This window comes from Phacochoerus africanus, chromosome X (genome assembly GCF_016906955.1).
Source record: "Phacochoerus africanus isolate WHEZ1 chromosome X, ROS_Pafr_v1, whole genome shotgun sequence".
In the NCBI taxonomy this organism is placed as follows: domain Eukaryota; kingdom Metazoa; phylum Chordata; class Mammalia; order Artiodactyla; family Suidae; genus Phacochoerus; species Phacochoerus africanus.
The window spans coordinates 68,008,288-68,032,349 of record NC_062560.1 but is presented as its reverse complement, the minus strand read 5'-3'; the positions used below and the strand labels follow the sequence as shown (position 1 = coordinate 68,032,349).

At 39.0% G+C, this 24,062-nt stretch overlaps 1 pseudogene; it reads right to left on the bottom strand.

Moving 5' to 3' along the window:
- Nucleotides 1-782: 782 nt before the first annotated feature.
- On the bottom strand, nt 783-1,090 carry LOC125117903 (non-histone chromosomal protein HMG-14-like; annotated as a pseudogene).
- Nucleotides 1,091-24,062: the final 22,972 nt, after the last annotated feature.

Here is a 24,062-nt window from a genome sequence, read left to right as displayed (position 1 = left end):
TGGTTGTTTTGAGGATCAGTACACAGACATTTCAATTTGTACACAATTCTTAACATACGTACCAAAAATCTAAAAAAATCATATAGTTGTGATTCTTTTCTCAACAGTTATTCCAGTGACTTTACAGCTTAAAATTTAGAGGCAAATTTTCCTTAATAGGATATCAAGTACCAATATCTTCAAATGATGATATGCTGTTATAAGTCCCACTAATTCACAATTTTAATCTCATATATACTACATACTCAAATGTTCAGTCTTTCACAGCACATTAACAAAATTACTAGGAAAACTGGACTACCACGACCAAAGGTGTTACAGAGTGCACAAAATTCTGACAAGGAGAGCCAAGGTCAAGGTTGGTCTGCTTTAGGAAACAGTTCTACCAAAAACAACATGGGAAGAGAAAGAAGTAATTTCAAGTGTTCAAGACGTTAAATGCACAACTGACTCCAAATCACCATTTAGTATGCCTTGTATTACAGGATATAAAAGCTCCCCATCTATGTAATGTTAAACTGACACCCAAGACAATCAAAGCCTCCCACATTCAATATCCCACTAATTTCTGGTTGTACCAAAAAATAAACTAGCAAATGATTTCGCCTCTTAAAAAAAAAGCATTTACATTTAAAAAATGGGATGAGGTAGGATTCCCTCCTCCTTAAAAACGTTTCTAGAGCTACTAAAAAACTCGCATAAACAAAATAGTTGATAAAAATATTCCTCTGCATTGTATAAGAAGGGACACAGGGACCACTGACAGGACTGGGCGTGTGGTGTTAATCAGACTTGGCTTCTTTCTCTCCTGCTTCATCAGATGCTGAGCTCTCCTCGTTTTTAGTTTCTCCGTTTTCTGCAGGCAGATCTTTTTTCATCTCTGGCTTGGTCACTTCGGCTTGCTTTCCCTTTGCTCCCCTTTTCCCTTTAGTTTGTACTTTTTTTTGTCTGAAGCTTTATCCTTTCCTGCCACCCTTTTTGGCTTCGTTTTCACTTTTGCAGGAACAGGTTTAGCTGACAACCTCGTCCATCTCCTCCTGGGCTCCTCCTTCACCGCCCCCTCAGCGGAGCTGACCTTCCTCTTGGGCATCATGGCGGCGGGGCGGGCGCGTGCTGGGTGCCTGCGGTCCTAGGGGGGCCGAGAGCCTTTGCGAATCTGGGCTGCCTGGCCGCTACCGCTCCTCCCGCCCTTCAGTGAATTCTTAATACCAACATGGTTAACTTTAAAATTATTATTTGAAGTCCAGATTGCTTAATGATATACGATTGTAATTATAATTAAAAATTTTAAGAAGAAAAATATATAAAAATACATAATAAATAAAACTAAGGTTTTAGCAATAATGACTTTATCTGATAGTTTCACTTCACCAGCAGTTGCCCTTTTCCTTGCTATAGAATCTCACTTTCGCTTGTGGGGAAGGGGAAGGAATGAAGAGGAAAAGGCAAAGAGGAACAGATTCCAAGACATCATAATATGAGGAGAATTTTAATGAGGGTAAATTGAGACAAACTGAAATTTCTCAGATTCATACAATGCTCACAACAATATTACCTCCTTCCCTGATCTAATCATGCTACTCCTTCTATTTAGATCATTTAAAAAGTCATTCTTCTTATAACTAGCAATATTTGAATATTGACTGTCCATGGGGTATTAGAATTGCATCAATGTTAACTGTCCTGAATATGGCAATTGTCCTATTTTATATAAGCCATTGTATTTGTTCTTTGGAAATATGCACTGAAATATTTAGGGGTAAAGAATCATGATTTTTACAAATTTCAAATGGTTCAGTAACAAAAAAGAGGGAGGATAAGGAAGATGGCAGAGTAGTAGGATATGAGACTCACCTACTTCCACAAATACATTGAAAATGCATTCACATGTGGAACTATTAACACAGAAAATTTGCTAAAAACTAGGGAATTCCTGTTGTGGCTCAGTGGTTAATGAACCTGACTAGGATCCTTGAGGATGCTTGTTTGAGCCCTGTCCTCACTCAGTGGGTTAGGGATCTGGTGTTGCTGTGAGCTGTTGTGTAGGTTGCAGATGTGGCTCAGGTCTGGTGTTGCTATGACTGAGGCATAGGCCAGCAGCTACAGCTCTGAGTAGACCCCTAGCCTGGGAACCTCCATATGCCATGGGTGTGGCCCTAAAAGACAAAAAGACCAAAAAAAGAAAAGTAAAGAAAAGAAAATTTGCTAAAAACTGACAAAAGACCTCAGGACTATGATAGAACAAGAAAAACTTCACAAAACCAGATTGGACAAAATAAAGAAAGAAGAAAAATAAGTGAAAGGAAGCAAGAAGAGACCCAAAACTTGAGGAGGGAGCTGGGATGAGGAAAGGCTCCTACACCCTGGGAAGTTCCCTCACCAGCAAGGAGGTCAGCCAGGACAGAGGAGGAAGTCTAGACAATCAGTGTGAAGAAGTTAACATGGAAACAATCCTCTATGAATGGTCAGTGCTATAGGAAACCATATGCAGGTGCCAGCAGGTGTTGGTTTAGAGATCAGACTCAAAGGAGAGCTGAGGCTGGCTACATGGGAAAAACTGGGTGTGGCCGCACAGCTGACAGCCTGGAGGGACTAGAGTATAGGGTGACCCCATTTGAGAATATAAGCAGAAGCAACCCATTGGGCTTAGAGGCAAGGTGCCATTGTTTGGGGGAGCTGGAGGGAAGGAACTGGAACCACCATTATAGGCTTGTTTCCTGCACATGCTTTCTAAAACTGCAGGACACTGTCTGCTTCAGCTCTGGGAGCCACTTGGCAGCAGTGGCTGCCTAGCAACAGCTGGGAAGCAGCCTGGCCCTTAGGGCTACTGAGAACTTGGAGCAGGCAGAACAACCACCTGAGAGAATAACACATCTCCCAGATCCAGCCAGTGTCCCCTTGCTATCAGTGCTGGAATTGCACCAGAAGAGCCGCTGGTGCCTGTTCCCCACAGTAGCCAAAAACTGCCCATCCAGGAAAAGCACAAGCTCCAAGACTACACCCAGTGGCTCTCCAGGGGCTCATACTAGTGGCACTCATTCCTAAAGAGCTCATGGAGGGCTTCCAGGGCACTTTCCTTGCAGGATCTGCAAACTGCCTGAACTGGAGAAAACACAAGCTCTGTGGCTCTGTCCAGTGGCCCTGCAGGGGTTTGCAATAGTGGAACCTGATATGCACCAAGAAGAACCAAGAGAAGGGCACCAGTCCATGCTCCCTGGTGGAGCTGAGGGCTGCCAAACTGAAGAAAAGCAAAAGCTACAGAGGCCCTACTAGTGTCCCCACAAGGAATCATGCCAATGGCATTCATTCCATGCCAAAGAATTCTTGGAAGCCAACTGCTCTAATTTCCAGTCTGCAGTAGGTACAGAGAACACTCCAACCAGCAGCCAGGTCGGGGGAGGGACTGCCAGAAATACACATCCTGCAGTTACAGAGAAAGCCTTTTAGCAACAGTTAGAGAGAAGCCACCCCAAGTTTGGGGCTATATAGGGAGATCTGTATAGTGGCCAAGGAAGCAGAGTGACTGAAAAGGTGAAACATGCCACTACAGCTACAGAGAGCAGTCCCTAGTTCCTTCCTGGCAAAGGGAGGGGCTGAAGGAGCAACTGCTGTGATTGCAATCTCCAGGAAATACTTATTAAAACTACCTGGTAGCCACTGCTGCCCCCACATGGTTTTGCGAGCAATCCTGTCAACTGTGAATCAAAGCCACCTGCCCCACAGACCCCATCCCTAGCAGCCACCCAGCTCCAGGAGAGGTAGTGTGATACCACTGCTCCCAATACATGCTCTGGGTGCACAGTAAACATAACCACCCCTGAGAACACCAGGACTGGGCATCTGCTGCTGCATCTACATACCTGTTGTCAAGAAGACAATAAACAGAAAGTTAGACATCATGAGATGACAAAGAAGTAGCTTTCAGACAAAGGAACAAGACAAGAACACACAAAAACCACTAAATGATGAGGAGATAGGCAATCTACCTGAAAAATAATTCAAAATGATGATAGTAAAGATGATCCAAGATCTTGAAAAAAGAATGGAGACACAGATTGAGAACTTAAAAGAAATGTTTAACAAAGATCTAGAAGATTTAAAGAGCAAGATGAAAAGCACAATAACTGAAATGAAAAATACACTGGCAGAACCAATATCATGTTGACAGAGGCAGAAGAATGAATAAGTGAGGTGGAAGACCAAGTGCTGGAAATCACTGTCACAGAAAAGAATAAAGAAAAAAGAATGAAAAGTACTAAGGATAATCTAAAAGGTCTCTAGGGTAACATTAAATATACCAACATTCACATCATAAGGATTCCAGAAGGAGAAGAGAGGGAGAGAACTGGCCAAAGAAAATATTTAAAGAGTTTAGTCAAAAATTTCCCTAATCTTGGAAAAGAAACACTCATTCAAGTTGAGGAAGCACAGAGAAATCCATAGGAAATAAACCCAAGGTGAAACAGAGAGACACATATTAATCAAACTGTCAAAATTAAATACAATCAAAATATTAAAAGACACAGGGAAAAAGAAACAAGTCTCAGACAAGGGAAGCCCCATAAGGATAACAGCTGATTTTTCAGCAGAAACTCTATAAGCTAGAAGGGAGTAGCAAGATATATTTGAGGTGATGAAGAGGGGAAATGTAGAACCAAGAATACTCTTCCCAGCAAAGTTCACATTCCGATTTGATGAAGAGACCAAAAGCTTTTCAGGCAAGAAAAAGCTAAGAGAATTCAGCAACTCCAACCAGCTCTGCATCAATGACTAAACAAACTTTTCTAGACTGAAAAAAGCCTTCATTAGAAACAAGAATATTACAAAAGAAAAAACTAACTGGTAAAGGCAAAGATAGTATAAAAGTAGGAAATCACCCATTGACAAAATGATATCAAAACTTGCAAGCATGTGAAAAGGAGAGGTCAGATGCAGAATATTAAAAATGTACTTGAAATAATGAGAGCAGCAACCAGAAACATTTCTGCATACTTATAGACTGTTATATCAAAATATAATCAGAACCACAAATCAAATAACTATAATGGACACACATATAAAAAAGAAAAAGTAAGCCAAACATAACACTAAAGATGGTCAGCAAATCATAAGAGAAGACAGCAAAGGAAGAAGGGAAGAAAAAAGACCCAAAATAAAAATCCAAAAAAATTAAGAAAATTACAATAAGTACATGCTTAGCCATAATGAAAATGGATTAAATGCTGCAACTAAAAGACAAAGACTGGTTGAAGCAGAACAAAAAGAAGACTCATATAGATGGAGCAAGATGGTGGAGGAGTAAGAGGTCATGCTCACCTTTTCCCACAAACACACACACACACACACAAAAACACATCTACATGTAAAACTATTCACATGGAACACCTAGTGAATGCTGGCAGAAGAACTTAAACCTCCAAAAAGGGCAAGAAACTCTTGACATAACTGGGTAGAACAAAAGAAAAAAAGAGAGAGAAAGAGAGAAAAAGAATCAGGACAGGACTAGCATTCATGAGAGGCAGCTGTGAAAGAGAAAAGGAACTCACATCCTGGGAAGCCACCTAAGTGATAGACAGATCAGCTGAGTTGGCGGGACCTCAAAGTCACTGAGAAAAGCACAGCAGCTGGACTGAGGTGGGCAAAGCAGAGTGAGAGCCACACAGATCTTCTGAACCACCGACCTGTACACCACAGCCTGAGAGGCTTGGTTGGGGGCTGGGTACTGAGACTCGGGGCCTAGAGGTCAGTCCTGGGAGTGGACTGGGACTGGCTATGTGGGGACAGCATGAGGGGCTACGGTGCAGTGTGCCATGGGTGGGGGAATGGCATGCAATGGGATGAGGAAGGGAAAGTCCTAGCAGAGGGAACACGGGTGAAGGTCCAGACCTGCAGAAGAGGCAAGGTACCATTTGTGGGGTGGGCAAGAGGAGGAGGAGGGGGCTTCCATAGGAAACTCCCTGTGCTGAAGCATGTGCAGGCATCCCTATGGGATCTCAGAGGGTGGGGTGGCTCTGGTGCAGGCTAAGGGTAACAAGAAGCCTCTTGCTCCTTTAGGGGATATTGGGCACTTCCTGTGCAGGTTATCAGTGGCCAGGCACCTCTTGTGTAGGCTAAGGGCGTCACGGGGCTAAGTGCGACATGGTGCCTCTTGCATGATCTACAGGGGGCAGGGACAGACTATGGCGGTCATCTCAGAGTCCATAGGGAGGTGTGGCTTGCCACCACAGGGGGCCTGTGAGTGGGCTCCACCTGTGAGCCCAGTCAACTCAGGGGATGGCAAAAAAGTAAAAAAGAGGGCAATGCAACCAAGCACCATACACTGTTGCTCTCACTCCTCTGGGAACACACCCACCCTGCAGATGCCACTGCCAAACGCTCTAGGCAGTGCCCAGACACTTGATCACTGTCACTTCCCAAGTCCCTACAACTAGGAGCATCTGGTGCAGCACCTCCTGCATGGGCTAAGTGGGACAGGGTGCTTCTTGAATGGTCTACAGGGGGAGGGAGCAAACCATGAAAGTTATCACTGACTCTAGAAATGGTCATGGCCCACTCACACCAGGGGTCCCAAAACAGGCACCACCTGCATTTCCAGTCACCTCAGAGGAGGGCATTGCAACTGAACACAAGCTGTTTTCGCTCTCACTACCCTGGGAACTTATGCACCCTGCTGCTGCTACTGCCAAATGCTCTGCTCACCTTGAAGATCTGCCTAGAGCTTATTACCACTTCCTAGGGCCCTGCAGCTATGAGTAGCCTGTGCCACCTTCCTTTAGGTCCTTGCTGCTGGTGAGAGCCCAACGACCAGTCACTGACTGCTGGCCCTACCCATTGCCTCCTTCTCCCTGAAAACACACTGAGCATCCTGGGGATAACAGCCTGCTCACACCCAAGAAAGAGACAGGAAATATTCGAACTCCCACACCAAAAATAAATAGTAACCCTCCCCCAAAAATACAAAGGGATATACTTGCATAGAAGTAGCCTAAAAAGACTACAGTTTGGATCCCCCAAAATTCAAAGAAAAATAAAAACACAAGCAAGATGAAGAAGCTCAGAAACCATTCCCAGTTAAAGGAACAGCAGAATTCACCTAAAGCAGTCAACAATGAAACAGACCTCTGCAGTCTGATAGAATTTGAGTTCGGAATGGAGATAGTGAAACTACTGAAGGAATTAAGAGAAGATATGAACAGTAATGCAGATTCCTTTAGAAAGGAAATAGAAAACATAAGGAGGAGCCAAGAAAAACTAGAAAATTCATTTGCAGAGATACAAACTGAGCTTAAGGCAATAAAGAGCAGAATGAATAATGCAGAGAATGAATTAGTAACATGGAAGATAGAATAATGGAATTCACCCAATCAGGACAGCAGACAGAAAACCAAATGAAAAAACATGAAAGCAATATAAGAGACCCATGGGATAATATAAAGCAGACCAATCTACACATAATAGGAATTCCAGAAGAAAAAGAAGAAAAGGGGATTGAAAATGTATTTGATGAAATTATGGCTGAAAACTTTATAAAACTATAGCATACTGGTATCAAGATACAGGAAGCACAGAGGGCCCCAAACCAGCTGAACTCAAGCAGGCACACACAAACACATATTATAATAAAAATGGTAAAAGTTAAATATAAAGAGAGGATTCTAAAAGCAGCAAGAGAAAAGCAAATCATTAATTATAAGGGAACCCCCATAAGGCTATCAGCTGATTTCTCTACAGAAACACCACAGGCAAGAAGGGAGTGGCAAGATATATTTAAAGTGCTGAATGGAAAAAAAATTTGCAACCCAGAATACTCTATCCAGCAGAAATATCATTTAAAATAGAAGGGGAAATAAAGAATTTCTCTAACAACCAAAAGCTAAAAGAGTACAGCAATATGAAACACGTTCTAAAATAAATTCTGAAAGGGCTTTGCTAAATTAAAAAAAAGAAAAAAGAAAAAAGGAATAATTAGGATGGAGGGAACCACAATTGGAAAGCAGTCACTTAAATAAGCCAGCATACAAATCTAAACATGAAGATGTTAAAAAAAAAGACATAAAAATCATACAATGTGGGGAAGGAAAGTAAGAAAATATAGATTATTTTTTATTTTAATGATGTGTTTAAGCCTATATCACTATCATACTAAAGCAAGCAGATATAGGAAGGGGTTAACATACTTAAAATATAGGGCAACCACAAATCAAAACTGAAAATTATATTCAAAAAAACTGAAAAGGAAAATAACCGAGCATAAAATAAATGGAAACCATCCAACCAAAAAAGAAAAGAAGAAAAGAGAAACATAGAATCAACTGGAAAACAATGTTTAAAATGGCAATAAACACGTATCTATCAATAATCACCTTAAATGTCAATGGACTAAGTGCTCCAATCAAAAGACACAGAGTGGCAGATTGGACAAAAAAGAAAAAACCTTCAATCTGCTACCTACAAGAAATGCACCTTAGGGCAAAGGACACTTCAAGATTGAAAGTGAGGGGATGGGAAAAGAAATTTCATGCCAATGGACCAGACCAGAAACCAGGAGTTGCAATACTCAGACAAGTAGACTTTAAAACGAAGCCCATAAAGAAAGACAAAGAAGGACACCATCTAATGCTTAAAGGATCCATTCAAGAAGAGGATATTGCAATTGTCAATATTTATGCCCCTACTATAGGAGCACCCAGATACACAAAACAAATACCAGCAGACATAAGAGGAAAAATCACTGGGAATACAATCATAGTAGGAGACTTTAACACCCTGCTCACATCAATGGACAGATCCTCTAGACAAAAAATCAAGAAGGCAACAGAGATCCTAAAGGAAACAATAGAAAAGTAAGACAATTGACATTTTCAGGACATTATATCCAAAAAAATCAGAATATACCTTCTTTTCAAGTGCACATGAAACATTCACATCCTGGGGTACAAAGCTAACCTCGACAAATTTTATAGTATAGAAATTATTTCAAGTCTCTTCTCTGACCACAATGGCATGAAACTAGAAATCAACCACAGGAAAAGAAATGATAAAAAACTGAATACATGGAGACTAAACAACATGCTCCTAAAAAACCAATGGGTCAATGAGGACATCAAGAAGGATATTAAAAAATACCTTGAGACAAATGATAATAAAAACACATTCAAAATCTAGGTATGCCACAAAAGCAGTGCCCAGAGGGAAATTCATAGCAATACAGGACTTCCCCCCAAAAGAAGAAAAATCTCTAAATGATAACTTAACCCAACACCTAAATGAAATAGATAAAGAAAAACAAACAAACCTAAAGTCAGCAAAAGGAGGGAAATCATCAAGATCAAAGAGGAAATCAATAAAATAGAGATAAAAATAGAAAAAAAATGAATAAAACCAAGAGCTGTTTCTTTAAAAAGGTAAACAAAATAGACAAGCCTCTGACTAGACTCTCCAAGAAGAGAGAAAAAAATCTAAATAAACAAAATAAGAAATGAAAAAGGAAAAGTCACAACATATGCTACAGAAATACAAAAAACCTTGAGAGAATACTATGAACAATTGCATGCCATCGAATTTGACAACCTAGAAGAAATATACAACTTTCTAGAGACTTACATCCTGCCAAAACTTAATCAAGAAAAAATAGATCAACAGAACAGACTGATCACTAGAAATGAAATTGAATATGTCATAAAAATACTCCCTACAAACAGAAGATGGCTTCACAGGAAAACTCTATCAAACATACAAAAAGGAACTTATTCCCATTCTCCTTAAACGTTTTCAAAAGTTGGAAGAAGAAGGAAAACTCTCAAAGACATTCTATGATGCCACCATCACCTTAATGCCAAAACCAGACAAAAATACCAGCAAAAAGGAAAACTATAGGCCAATATGAATATAGATGCAAAAATTATTGACAAAATTTTAGCCAAATTAATCCAACAACATATCAAAAAGTTATAATCACCACCAGGTGGGATTCATCCCAGCTCCACAAGGATGGTTCAGCATATTCAAACCAATCAACATCATACACCACATTAACAAAAGGAAAGTCAAAAACCCCATGATCATCTCAATAGATGCAGAGAAAGCATTTGACAAAGTCCAACATCCATTCATGATCAAAACTCTTACCAAAGTGGGTATAGAGGGAACATACCTTAACATAATAAAAGCCATTTATGACAAACCCACAGCAAATATAATACTCAATGGAGAAAAAATGAAAGCCTTCTCACTCAAATCTGGAATAAGACGGGGATGCCCACTCTCACCACTGCTCTTCAACATAGTACTGGAAGTCCTAGCCATGGCAATTAGACAAACAAAAGAAATAAAAGGCATCCATATAGGAAGAGAAGAGGTAAAACTGTCACTATATGCAGACGACATGATACTATACATAGAAAACCCTAAGGACTCAATCCAAAAACTACTAGAAATGATCAACAAATTCAGCAAAGTAGCAGGATATAAGATTAACATTCAGAAATCCGTCACATTCCTGTATACTAATAATGAAATATTAGAAAAGGAATGCAAAAATACAATAACTTTTAAAATTGCACCACAAAAATAAAAAAACCTGGGAATACACCTGACCAAGGAGGTAAAAGATTTATATTCTGAGAACTATAAAACATTAATCAAGGAAATTAAAGATGTAAAGAAATGGAAAGATATGCCATGCTCATGGGTAGGAAAAATTAGTATTGTAAAAATGTCCATACTACCCAAAGCAATCTACAGATTCAATGCAATCCCTATCAAATTACCCAGGACATTTTTCACAGAACTAGAACACACAATCCAAAAATTTATATGGAACCACAAAAGACTCAGAATTGCCAAAGCACTCCTGAGAAACAAAAACCAAGCAGGAGGCATAATCTCCCAGTCTTCAGGAAATATTCCAAAGCCACAGTCATCAAGACAGTGTGGTACTGGTATCAAAACAGACATATGGACCAATGGAAGAGAATAAAAAATCCAGAAATAAACCCTGGCACCTATGGTCAATTAATCTTTGACAAAGGAGGCAAGAACATAAAATGGGAAAAAGACAGTCTTTTCAGTAAGTTTTGCTGGGAAACCTGGACAGCTGCATGCAAATCAATGAATCTAGAACACACCCTCACACCATGCACAAAAATAAACTCTAGCTGGCTTAAAGACTTAAATATAAGACAAGACACCATCAAATTCCTGGAAAAGAACGTAGGCAAAACATTCTCGGACATCAACCTTACAAATATTTTCTCAGGTCGGTCTTCCAAATCAACAGAAAATGAAAGCAAAAATAAGCCAATGGGACCTAATCAAACTGACAGGTTTTTGCACAGCAAATGAAACCAAAAAGAAACCAAAAAGACAACTTAAAGAATGGGAGAAAATACTTTCAAATGATGCAACTGACAAGGGCTTAGTCTCTAAAATATGCAAGCAACTTATAGAACTCAACAGCAAAAAAGCCAACAACCCAATGGAAAAATATGCAAAAGACCTGAATAGACATTTCTCCAAAGAAGATATAGAGATGGCCAGCAAACACATGAAAAAATGCTCAAAATCCTTGATTATTAGGGAAATGCAAATCAAAACTACTATGAGATACCACCTCACACTAGTCAGAATGACCATCATTGATAAATCCAGAAATAACAAATTTTGGAGGGGGTGTGGAGAAAAGGGAATCCTCCTGCACTGTTGGTGGGAATATAAGCTGGTACAACCACTATGGAGAACCGCATGGAGGTATCTTAGAAATCTATACATAGAACTTCCATATGACCCTGCAATCCCACTCTTGGGCATATATTCAGACAAAACTTTCCTTAAAACAGACACATGAAACCCCATGTTCATTGCAGGACTACTCAAAATAGCCAAGATATGGAAACAAAACGAATGTCCATAAACAGATAATGGATTAGGAAGATGTGGTATATATACACAATGGAATACTACTCAGCCATAAAAAAACAAAACAATGCCATTTGTAGCCAAAGGGATGGAACTAGAGAATCTCATCCTGAGTCAAGTAAGTCAGAAAGACAAATACCATATGATATCACTTATGTCTGTTATCTAATATACAGTACAAATGAACTTTTCCACAGCAAAGAAAATCATGGACTTGGAGAATAGACTTGTTCCCAATGGGGAGGAGGAGGGAGTGGGGTGGATTGGGAGCTTGGGGTTAATGGATGCAAACTATTGTCTTGGAATGGATTAGTAATGAGGTCCTGCTGTGTTGCCCTGGGTATTATGTCTAGTCACTTATGATGGAGCATGATAATGTGATAAAATAGAATGTATGCATATTTTTGTTACTGGGACACCATGCTGTACAGTATAAAAAATTGTATTGGGGAAATAACAAAAAATTATAAAAAAGACTCATATATATGCTATTTAGAAGACACCCATTTCAGATCTAAGGACACATACAGACCAAGTGATTAAATGGATGAAAACATTATATGCAAATGGCAATTATAGAAAAGTAGGAGTCACAATACTCATATCAGACAAAATATATTTTAAAATAAAGAAGTTCACAAGAGACAATGACATTACATAATCATCATATGATCAATATAAGAAGATATAACATTTGTAAATATATATGTACTCAACATAGGAACACCACAATATATAAGGCAACTACTAACAGCCATAAAAGGAGAAATCAACTCTAACACAGTAATAGTGGGGGACTTTAACACCCCATTTAAAAAAAATGGACAGATCATCCAGATAGAAAATCAACAAGGATACTTTAGCCTTAAATGATACACTAGACCAATTAGGCTTAACTGATATCTATAGAACTATTCACTCCAAAGCAGCAGAATATATTTTCTTCACAATTGCACATGGGACAATCTCCAGAATAGGTCATATCTTGGGCCACAGATTAAGCCCTGGTAATTTTTTAAAAAATTGAAATTATTTCAAACATTTTCTCTGACCACAATTCTATGAAACTAGAAATCAACTACAAGAAATAAACAGCAAAAAACAGAAACTCCTCAAAGCTAAACAATATGATACTAAACAATCAATGGATCAGTGAAGTAATAAAAGAGAAAATTAAAATATATCTAGAGACAAATAACAATGAAGAAAACAAATCTAAAACCTATTAGAAACAGCAAAAGCAGTTCTAAGAGGGAAGTTTATAGCAATACAATCTTACCTCAGGAAAGAAGAAAAAAACAACCTAGCCTTATATTTTAAACATCTAGAGAAGGAAAAACAGACTAAGCCTAAACTTAGTAGAAGGAGAGAAATCATAAAGATTAGAGCAGAAATTAATAACATAGAGACAAAGAAAATAATTGAGAAGATCAAGGAAACCAAAAGTTGATTCTTCGAAAAGATCAACAAAATTGATAAACCTTCAGCCATACTCATCAAGAAAATAAAGGGAAAGGGTTAAAATTAATAAAACTCTACAGGAAAAGTAGAAGTTACAACTGACACCAGAGAAAATCCAAAGGATCATAAGAGACTACTATGAGAAACTGTATGCCAATAAAATGGAAAAGCTAGAAGAAATTGACAAATACTTACAAATGTACAACCTACCAAGACTGAACCAGAAATAAATAGATAATATGAATAGACCCATCACAAGCACTGAAATTGAAGATGTGATTTAAAAAACTTCCAAAAATGAAAGTCCATGTCTTTAAGACTTTGCAGCTGAATTCAATCAAACACTCACAGAAGAGTTAACACCTCTTCTTCTGAAACTTCCAAAAAATTGCAGAGGAAGAAACAATCCCAAGCTCATTCTATGAAGACACACTCTGATACAAAAACATGGAAAATATATCGCAAAAAAGAAAATACAAGCCAATATCACTGGTGAACATAGATGCAAAAATCCTCAAAAATATTAGCAAACCACATATAAACATATACTAAAAAGATCATGTACAATGATCAAGTATGATATATCTCAGGCATGGAAGAATTCTTCAATATCCATAAATCTATTAATGTGATACACCACATCAACAAACTGAAATAAAACATATAATCATCTCAATAGATGCAGAAAAAGATTTTGACAAAATTCAACACCCATTCCTGATAAAAACTGTCCAGATAGTGGGCATAAAGGGGAACTACCTCAATATAATAAAAGCCATTTATGACAAACCCATAGTTAACATAATTCTCAATAGTGGAAAACTGAAAGCATTTCCACTAAGATCAGGAACAAGACAAGGCTGTCCACTTTCACCAATGTTATTCAATATAGTTTTGGAAGTCCTAACCATGGAAATCAGTGAATAAAAAGATATTAAATGAATCCAAATTGGAAATGAAGTAGCAAAACTATCACTGTTTTCAGATGACATAATGCTATACCTAGAAAATCCTAAAGATGCCAGAACACTGTTAGAGCTCAGCAACGAATTCGATCAAGTTGTAGGAAATTAATACAAAGAAATTGATTGAATTTATATATACTAACAATGAAAGATCATAAAGAAAAATTAGGGAAACCATCCGATTTACCATTCCCTCAAAAAGAATAAAAATATCTAGGAATAAATTTTCCTAAAGAGACTAAAGACTTGTACTCTGAAAACTGTAAGACACTGATGAAAGAAATCAATGGTGACACAAATAGATGGAAAGATATATCATGTTCTTGGATTGGAAGAATCAATATAGTCAAAATTACAATACTAACTAAGGCAATCTACAGATTCAATGCAATCCCTATCAAATGACCAATGACATTCTTCACATAACTAGAACAAAATTTTTTTAAATTTTTATGGAAACACAAAAGACCTCGAATAGCCAAAGCAATATTGGGGAAAAAAACAAAAAACAAAAAACAATGAACTGGAAGAATTGGGTTCCCCCACTTCAGAGGATACTACAAAGCTACAGTCATCAAAACAGTATGGTACTGGCACAAAAACAGAAATATAGTTCAATGAAACAGGAAAGAAAGCCCAGAAATAAATCCAAGTACCTATGGTCAACTAATATATTACAAAGGAGGTAGGAACATACAGTGGAGGAAAGATAGTCTCTTCAATAAGTGGTTCCTGGAAAACTGGACAGCTGCATTGAAAAAAATGAAATTAGAACATTCTGTAAAACCATACACAAAAGTAAATTCAAAATGGATTAAAGACCTCAATATAAGTCTAGGTGATATAAAACTCCTAGAGGAAAACATATGCAGAATGCTCTTTAACATAAATCACATCAACAACTTGTTTGATCTACCTTTTATAATAATGACAATAAAGACACAAATAAACAAATGGGAAGTAATTAAGCTCAAAAGCTTTTGCACATCAAATGAAACCATTAAAATAATGAAAAGACAACCCACAGAGTGGGAGGAAATCTTTGCCAATGATTCAACTGACAAAAGTTTAATCTCCCAAATATGCAAACAACTCATACAACTCAACAAAAAACCAAAAAATCCATTTGAAGAATGGGCAGAAGCCTTAAATAGACACTCCTCCAAAGAAGATATACAGAGGGCCAGCAAGCACATGAAAAAATGCTCAACATCACTAATTTCTAGAGAAATGCAAATCAAAATATCAGTGAGGTATCACTTACACCACTTAGAGTGGCCATCATTAACAAGTCAACAAGCAACAAATGCAGGAGAGGATGTGGAGAAAAGAGAACACTCCATCACTGCTATTGGGAATGTAAATTGGTACAACCACTAAGGAAAACAGTATGGAGGTACCTCAGGAAACTAAATACAGAACTACCATATGATATAACAAGTCCACTCCTGGGCATGTATCCAGAAAAACTTCCAAGGAAAAGATACATGCACCCCTATTTTCATCGCAGCACTATTCACAATAGCCAAGACATGGAAACAACATAAATGTCCATTGACAGATAAATGGATTAAAAATATGTGAGATATATATATATATATATATATATATATATATATATATAATGGAATATTATTCTGCCATAAAAAGGACAAAATAATGCCATTTGCAGCAAAATGGATAGAACTAGAGACAGTTATACTCAGTGAAGTAAGGCAGAAAGGGAAGGACACCATATGATAACACTTGTATGTGGTGTCTAAAATATGGCACAGATGATCTATTTATAAAACAGAAATAGTTCATGGACATGGAGGGCAGACTTGTGTCTGCCCGGGGGGAACATGGGTAGGAGTGAATGAAGGGGAGTTTGGGGTTGGTAGATGCAGGCTGTTACATTTAGAATGGGTGGGCAATGGGGTCCTGCTGCCCAGCATGGGGAACTGTATCTGGTCTTTTGTGTTAGGAAAAAAAAAAGGCAAATAATTGGTGTGTATGTGTGGCTGGGTCACTTTGCTATACAACAGAAATTGAAGGAACATTTTAAATCAACTGTACTTTAATAAAAATTTGAAAATATATGTAAAAAAAAACAAAAATAATTTTTAAATCATTTTTTGGAGTTCCCACTGTGGCTCAATGGGATCTGCAGCACCTTGGGGAAACTAGGATGCAGATTAGATATCTGCCTGGCACTGTGGGCTAAGGCTGCAGCTTGGATCACAACTGTGATTCAGATATGATCCCTGGCCCAGGAACTCCATGTGCCATGGGGTAGGCAAAATAAAAAAAATCAGTTTTTATCTGAAAGAAAAATTTAGTCTTCTTTTTTCAACTGAGACAGTTTGCTGTAGCAAAAGCTCACATTTCCTTGCCTCAGGGCCATACACCTGGAAACTGCCAAGACTAGGACAAAAACCTATGACTTCTGCTTCTAATTCTATTGTTTAAAAGTGAGTATAATGGCATCTAATCTTAAGAAATTCCCTTTGATTTGTGACTTATGGAAAATAAATCCTAAAATAGAGTTAAAATGCTGTTGGTATCTTTTTCTTTAAAGTCAAATTTTGTTGACAAAATAATTTGGGCGAAGGCACATGAAGCAAACAGAGTTTTCTCCTGAATGTAATTCACAATACATCTTACTACTCACTAGCGTATGATACCAAATGTTACCAGATATGAAATGTCAAAATATGATGTGTCTGCTTCACACATCGGTAACAACTTATTTGTTAATCTTTTTTTGTTTGTTTGTTTTAAGATATATCATTACATTGACCCTCACATAGAATGCACAGACTATTGTTTGAAAAACATACAATAAGGAAATATTAAGACTCTCAGACAGGAATAGACAGAATATAATATTCAATTTGAGAAGGTTTTCCAAATATGATATTATTTGAAAATCTAATTGGATACCTTACAAGTGCATATCACCTTAGATCTTTGTAGAGAACCATGAGAATCAAGAAAAGCTACAGATTTATGAAATGCTTTTTACAGTAAGCAGAAAGTATGAAATATGTTGACCAATGTTCAGACACACACTATTTACTCCACATTTCTATAATAATGTGGTATTCATTAAATTGTTTTCAAAGTTTGATTTTGCTTTAAATAGGAATTCAGTCTTTCCCCTCATTGATCATATTAATGTATGGCTCTCAGATACATAAATTGAACTATTTTCCATTAGGCTAATGAAAGAAAGGAAATTGAGAGAAAAAGAGAGATGGAGAAAAATAAACTACTTGAAAGAGTTCTTCCACTATTTTTGACCCTCCCTGGATAGCCAAGAATTGAATGGTCCAGAAACTTCAAGACAACTGGTAACAATACTGAACATTCAAGAGTTTGTCACACTTATGTTGTGCTAATTGAATTCCCTTTGAAAGTAAGCAACACACCTGGTATGTGACCTCCTAAATGGAGCTGAAGAATGAGCTTCTGCAAATCAATTATCATCTGTGTTGGTAAGCAAGAGCACTTCTTGCGGGTGCGTGAGGAGAGGCATCAGGGTAGACTGAAAGCAACAAATGGAGCTGGATGGACTACTCAGAACTCCTAAGGTGATTGATCTCTGCTACTCCACATGAAAGCTAAACAAGAGGCAAACAGGAGCTGAAAGAATCAGACAGTAAATCACAGACCTGGATTATGCAGTACTGCTATCAGATGCTTCCAAATGTTTGATTAATGTTGAGTGGTAGATTAAAGTGAGACACAGTGAGGTAGATAGACTGTCATGAAGACCATCTTGCATGGATTATGAAGACTATCATCTGCTTGCTTTAATTCCATTGATGTGTTTCTGAGGGGGGGGAGTGGGGAGGGGATAATGACCTTAGTATAGCATATGTTCTCTATATCCCTCCCTTTGGAAAACTGATCATTTAAAAATTACCCCTCTGGCTATTTCCTATGTTAATTACTTATCACCACCCTTTGACCTCACCTCCAAATTTTTTAAAAAAGAAAGGAAGAAAAACACTGTGTTATGACCTCTGCCTCACTGTAATATGATTCCATGTGCCAAAAAGGAACACCATGTAACAAGGTCCAGATGGTATTAGTAGGATACTTGAACACCCTGTATAAAAAAAGTCTAAATAATGTTTACGGAATTTAAGACCTTGATTTAAATGACAAAATCAGGGTATCCAAGGTTTGGGCTGATTTTCTTCTTCCTTTGGTGTTCGGAGAGTAAAAAGAACAAAGGAAGGAAAATGCAAATAGGTGAAAGAGAAAAAGAAAGGCACCAAGCAGACAAAGGGGTTTTCCTTTTATTTCTTTGTCATTTTCTGCTACTCAGTTTTATCTACTGAAAGTCATAGACCATTTTCTTCCTGGATAGTCTTCCTGTTTCCACACTGCTGAGAGGTACTTTTGTATGCATGGTGTTCATGCTCTCTCTCAATGGATAACAATGAGTTAAACCATATTTGTGACTGCACATTATCTTGAACATAAAAATGAAAGTTACTGGCAGAATTATGTCTCTCACATTTTTCCTTGAAATAGAAAAGACAAGGTGATTTAGTTAAGAAAACCGAAAGGAAGAGCCACCGGCAGAGAATGAAAAATTGCATGAGAGACAAAGCCAGTGAGCAGAAAAACTAAACAACTTTGAGATTCTATAGAGTTATTTGATTGAGAGGAGGAAGCACCAGCCAGGAGACATTGGTCTTCTCTTCTTTGATGCTTACTAAATGCATAACTTTGGTAAGTCTCTAAACCTTTTGCAAAGGGCCTCAGTTTCTTCATATTTAATGTGAGGATAATAATATACCTGTCTCTCTATTGTGTAGGGCCCCAAGATATTTATAATACTCTACTGAAAACTTAAAGGCATACAAATGGTAGGATAATACTCATAATGATTATTTTTAACCATACTTAAATGGCTGATAAAGCTCTTTTTGTAGGGGCAGGAGGCTAGGGGCTTTCCCTGCTCTAGAACCCAAAGAAGCTAGAATAAAACAGCTAATGTTGTTTATGTACTCACTGTGTGCCAAGAACTGCATTAAGCCTTTATGTGCATCAAATCATTTAAAGTATAAAGTTATCTCCATTTCACAAATCAAGATACAGGGTCAGTGATTTGCCCAAGGTCATAGCTAAGACATAGCAAAGCTGGGATTTGAACCAGGGCCTGTTACCCCAAATTTCTGCTTACAAATTGAGATGGAGAATTAAGTTAAATCATATCTTCTGAATGAGGGTGCACTTATATCAACTTTGGCCTAAATAAAGTGGTTCCCCTTTGGGGATCTCTGCCTTTAAGCATTCCTATCAAGTATTAATGAATGTGATAAACTCATTCATGATGAGGTGCTATTCCTTCCAAAAGTCTAGAGAGAGCAATGCTTAACCTGTAGAATAAAGTAATAATAGTTGTTTTTAAAACCTCTAGTAATAAATGGAGGAATTTTGTGGCAGGGCCTCCTTCAAATTATACCTTCTGGATAGATGCCTCCTCCATTTTCTATATTTATAAATGTTCTTAACTCTTTAGAACATCAATAACAATGCTTCCCCAACTTTCTAGGGTACAGAAAACACATCTGGGTTTGAATCCTGCTCTGGCTTTTTACTACCTGTGAAACTTTTGAAGATTATTTATTTATATATTTATTTTAGCAAGCAAGCAAAGTATTTATTACAAGAAAGCAAATATTTCCCAGGGCAGCCAGGATGGGGGAGAAGAGCCTCCCCCTCTATATTGTCTTATGGGGGTTTTAATCCCTTCTGGTACCCATGTGGGGTCCAGAAATATGTGGTTTTCTCCCATTGGCCTTGCCGAATTACCTATATCAGTTCGTGCCCAATAGGGGTCTTAGGGGTGGAAATATCCTATAAGTTTCATGGTTTCTTTGCCTTGAAGAATATTTAACTTTCCTGACTTTAGGTCTCCCCGTCTGTAAAACAGAAAAATAATTATTACCTCACAGTGTTTTCCTGAGAATTAAATGAGACAATGTTTGCCAAAGTGCCTGTTTTATGAAACATACATACATATATATTTCTCCAAAATAATAATAATAACAATAAAACAATCATATTTACTATGTTACACACAGAGTTATAAGCACTTATTTAAGCTAACTTATATAATCATTGGCATTCCCATCATGGCACAGCAGAAACACATCTGACTAGGAACCATGAGGTTGTGGGTTCAATCTCTGGCCTTGCTCAGTGTGCTAAGGATCCGGCATTGCCATGAGCTGTGGTGTAGGTCACAGATGTGGCTCAGACCTGGGATTGCTGTGGCTGTGGCATAGGCCAGCGGCTACAGCTCTGATTGTACCCCTAGCCTGGGAACCTCCATATGCCATAGGTGCAGCCCTAGAAAGACAAAAAGACAAAAAAATTAACTTATATAATCATAAGGACCCTGTAGAGTACATATTATTATTACCCTCATATTATAGATGAGGAAACTGAAGCACAGAGTTGTTGATTTGCCCCAGGTCATACAACTATTAAGTGGCAAAGCCAGGATTCAAACAAGCAGAGTTGTTCTCTGAGTACTGTCTGCCTATAAGAATTTTCAAAAGAAGACAATTTCATAAAAGGAAAGAAATATGTTTTAAATAATGAAATTTTTCATGACTTCTGAAGGGGGATATTTTTGAAAGAGCTATAGATAAATTTGGGAACATTTGCTTAAAAATGAGCAACAATGATAACACTAATGACAGCTAATACTTATTTCACCTTTACTATATGCTGGGTCCTATACTACCTCTGGGTAATCCTGACCTATCAGTATTCAGTAAGCATTTATCAGCACTAATATGTTCTGTCTTGATTGTGGAGCTTACACTCCAGTAGGAGGAATACGACATGCATAAGTTAATTAGAATACAGAGTAGAAAGTTCCAAGTGATGAAAAACATCAAGAAAAAATGATCTGAGGGGAGGAGACAAGATGGCAGAAGAGTAGGGGGACACACTCGCCCTCTCCCACAAACACACACACAAAAAAACACATCTACAGGATAAATGACTCACACAGAACAGCAACCAATCGCTTGCAGAAGAACCTAAACTCCAATAATGGCAAGAAGTTAGTGACATTACTAGGCAAAACAAGAGAAAAGAGGAGAGTGAGAGAAGGTGAATCTGAGCTGGACAGGCACTCCCGAAAGGGAACTGCAGAGGAGAAAGGGATCCTGCACCCTGGAAAGTCACCTACTTGACGGAAAGATCAACTGAACCAGAGGAATCTCCAGATGCAGAGATGAGTGTAGCAGTAAGTTGGAGTTCTGAAAAGCAGATCGTGAACCGAATGGACCATCTGAACTATGGGCACAGTCACCAAAAATTGAGGCGCCTGGGTGGGGGCTGAGCACCGAGACCTCAGCTCCGGAGGTTAGTCCATGGGAAAGGGCTTGGGGGGGCGAGGTGGTTGGGATACTGCTTGGGAGGTCTAGAAACCAGTCTGTCAAGTTTGACCGGGCAGAGACTGCCTGGGAGACTAGAAAACAAGGCTGTTGCAGAGGAAGGGAGCAATACTCTAGGGGCAGGAAGTGGAAAGTCACATCAGAGGGAACCTGGGAGAAGAGCCTGGTCTGCACTCATGCTGGGGAGGGGAGAGAAGAAGGGGGGGTCCCCATAGAATACTCCCAACACCACAGCAAGCTTCCCAGCCGGCTAGCTAGCAGTAAGCTGTGCTTCCCAGAGCATCTCCTCCCCCCACCCCCACCACCCCCTACGCACTTGCTGGACCTGGGGCTGCCTGCCATCTGGGAGGCCTCAAAAATTGCCTGAAGTCTACCACCGCAGGGGCTGTCTGTGCACAGGCCTGCTTGCCCTTTGGAGGGGCTACACCCCCACAGAGCAGCACCAAGCACCACCAGCCTCTGAGAAAAGGCCTTTAGCCCAGAAAAGCTAGAAAAGCCTAGCCAGGCTGTGAAAACATCTGCCTAATTCTCAGACATATTTTCGAGTCAGGCTGCCCTGGGGAGGAGCCTCCTGGCTTTGCAGTGGCCCAGATAGACGCCCAAGCCCTCAGGGGGAGCCAAACTCTTGCAGATCAGCTGCATAGGACTGCCAGCTCCAGAGAGGACCCACTGAAGCCCAGAAAAGCTACAACTAGCCTGACCAGGCTGTGAAAAGATCTGCCTACTTCTCAGAGAGTCTTTCTGAGATAGGCTGCCCTGGGGAAGAGCCTCTTGGGTTTTCAGCAGACTTGCTAGCTGCTCCAGCCCTCGGGGGGAGCTGCAGTCTTGCAGAACAGCTGCAAAGGACTGCCAGCTCTCTGCAGGACACCCTGCAGCCCAGAAAAGCTACAACAAGCTTGGCCAGACTGTGAAAAGATCTGCCCACATTCTCAGGCCGTCCTTCTGAGTTGCGCTTCCCTAGGGAAGAACCTCTCAGGTTCTCAGTGACCCAGATAGCTGCTCAAGCCCCCAGGGGGTGCTGCACTCCTGAGGAACAGCTGCCCAACACTGCCAACCCCCTGCAAGAACCCCACAGCCTAAAAACACCAGAGCAAGCTCTGCATGACCAAGTGAAATCTGCTTCCATCGTGGTGTGGACCTCCCAGTCCTGTCTGCCCTCAGGAAGTCCTCCTTTGCTTCAAAGAGACCCTGTTAGCCCCACCCACCCTCCAGAAGAGCCACACTGCCTCAAAGAAGACTGACCAACACCGCCAGCCCTCAGGAAACATTCCACGGCAGTGACTAGGCAAACACTGCCCAGTCACGGAGAGTACAACTCCCTCAGGAAAAAGAAAACAATAAGCAAGATGAAGAAGCTGAGAAACCACCCCCAGTCAAACCAACAGGAGAACTCACCTAAAACAGTCAACAATGAAACAGATCTCTGCAGTCTGGCAGACCTGGAGTTCAAAAGAGAAATAGTGAAGGAATTAAGAGAAGATATGCACAGTAATGAAGACACCCTCAGAAAGGAACTAGAAAATATAAGGAGGAACCAAGAAAAACTAGAACATTCATTTGCTGAGATACAAACTGAACTAAGGGCAGTAAAAACCAGAATGAATAATGCAGAAGAACGAATCAGTGATATGGAAGATAGAATAATGGAAATCACCCAATCAGGTCAGCAGACAGAAAACCAAATCAAAAAACAGAAAAGCAATATAAGAGACCTATGGGATAGTATAAAGTGGGCCAATCTACACATAATAGGAATTCCAGAAGGAGTAGACAAAGATAAGGGAATGGAAAATATATTTGAAGAAATTTCCACTGGAAACTTCCCAAATCTAAAGGATACTGAGCTCAAGATACAGGAAGCACAGAGGGCCCCAAATAAATTGAACCCAAATAGACCCACACCAAGACACATCATAATAAAAATGGCAAAAGTTAGTGATAAAGAGAGGATCCTAAAGGCAGCAAGAGAAAAGCAGAATGTTATCTACAAGGGAACCCCCATAGGAATATCAGCTGACTTTTCTACAGAAACACTGCAGGCCAGGAGGGAATGGCAAGAGATATTTAAAGTGCTAAAAGGAAAAAAATATGCAACCTAGAATACTCTATCCAGCAAGAATATCATTTAAAATAGAAGGGGAAATAAAAATATTTTTCCCAGAAACAAAAACTAAAAGGATACAGCAACACAAAACCCAGGCTAAAAGAAATACTGAAAGGGCTTCTCTAAACCAAAAAAAAAAAAAAAAAAAAAAAAAGGAAGGAAAGGGAAGAAAAAAGAAAAGAAAAAAAAGAAGAGAAAGAA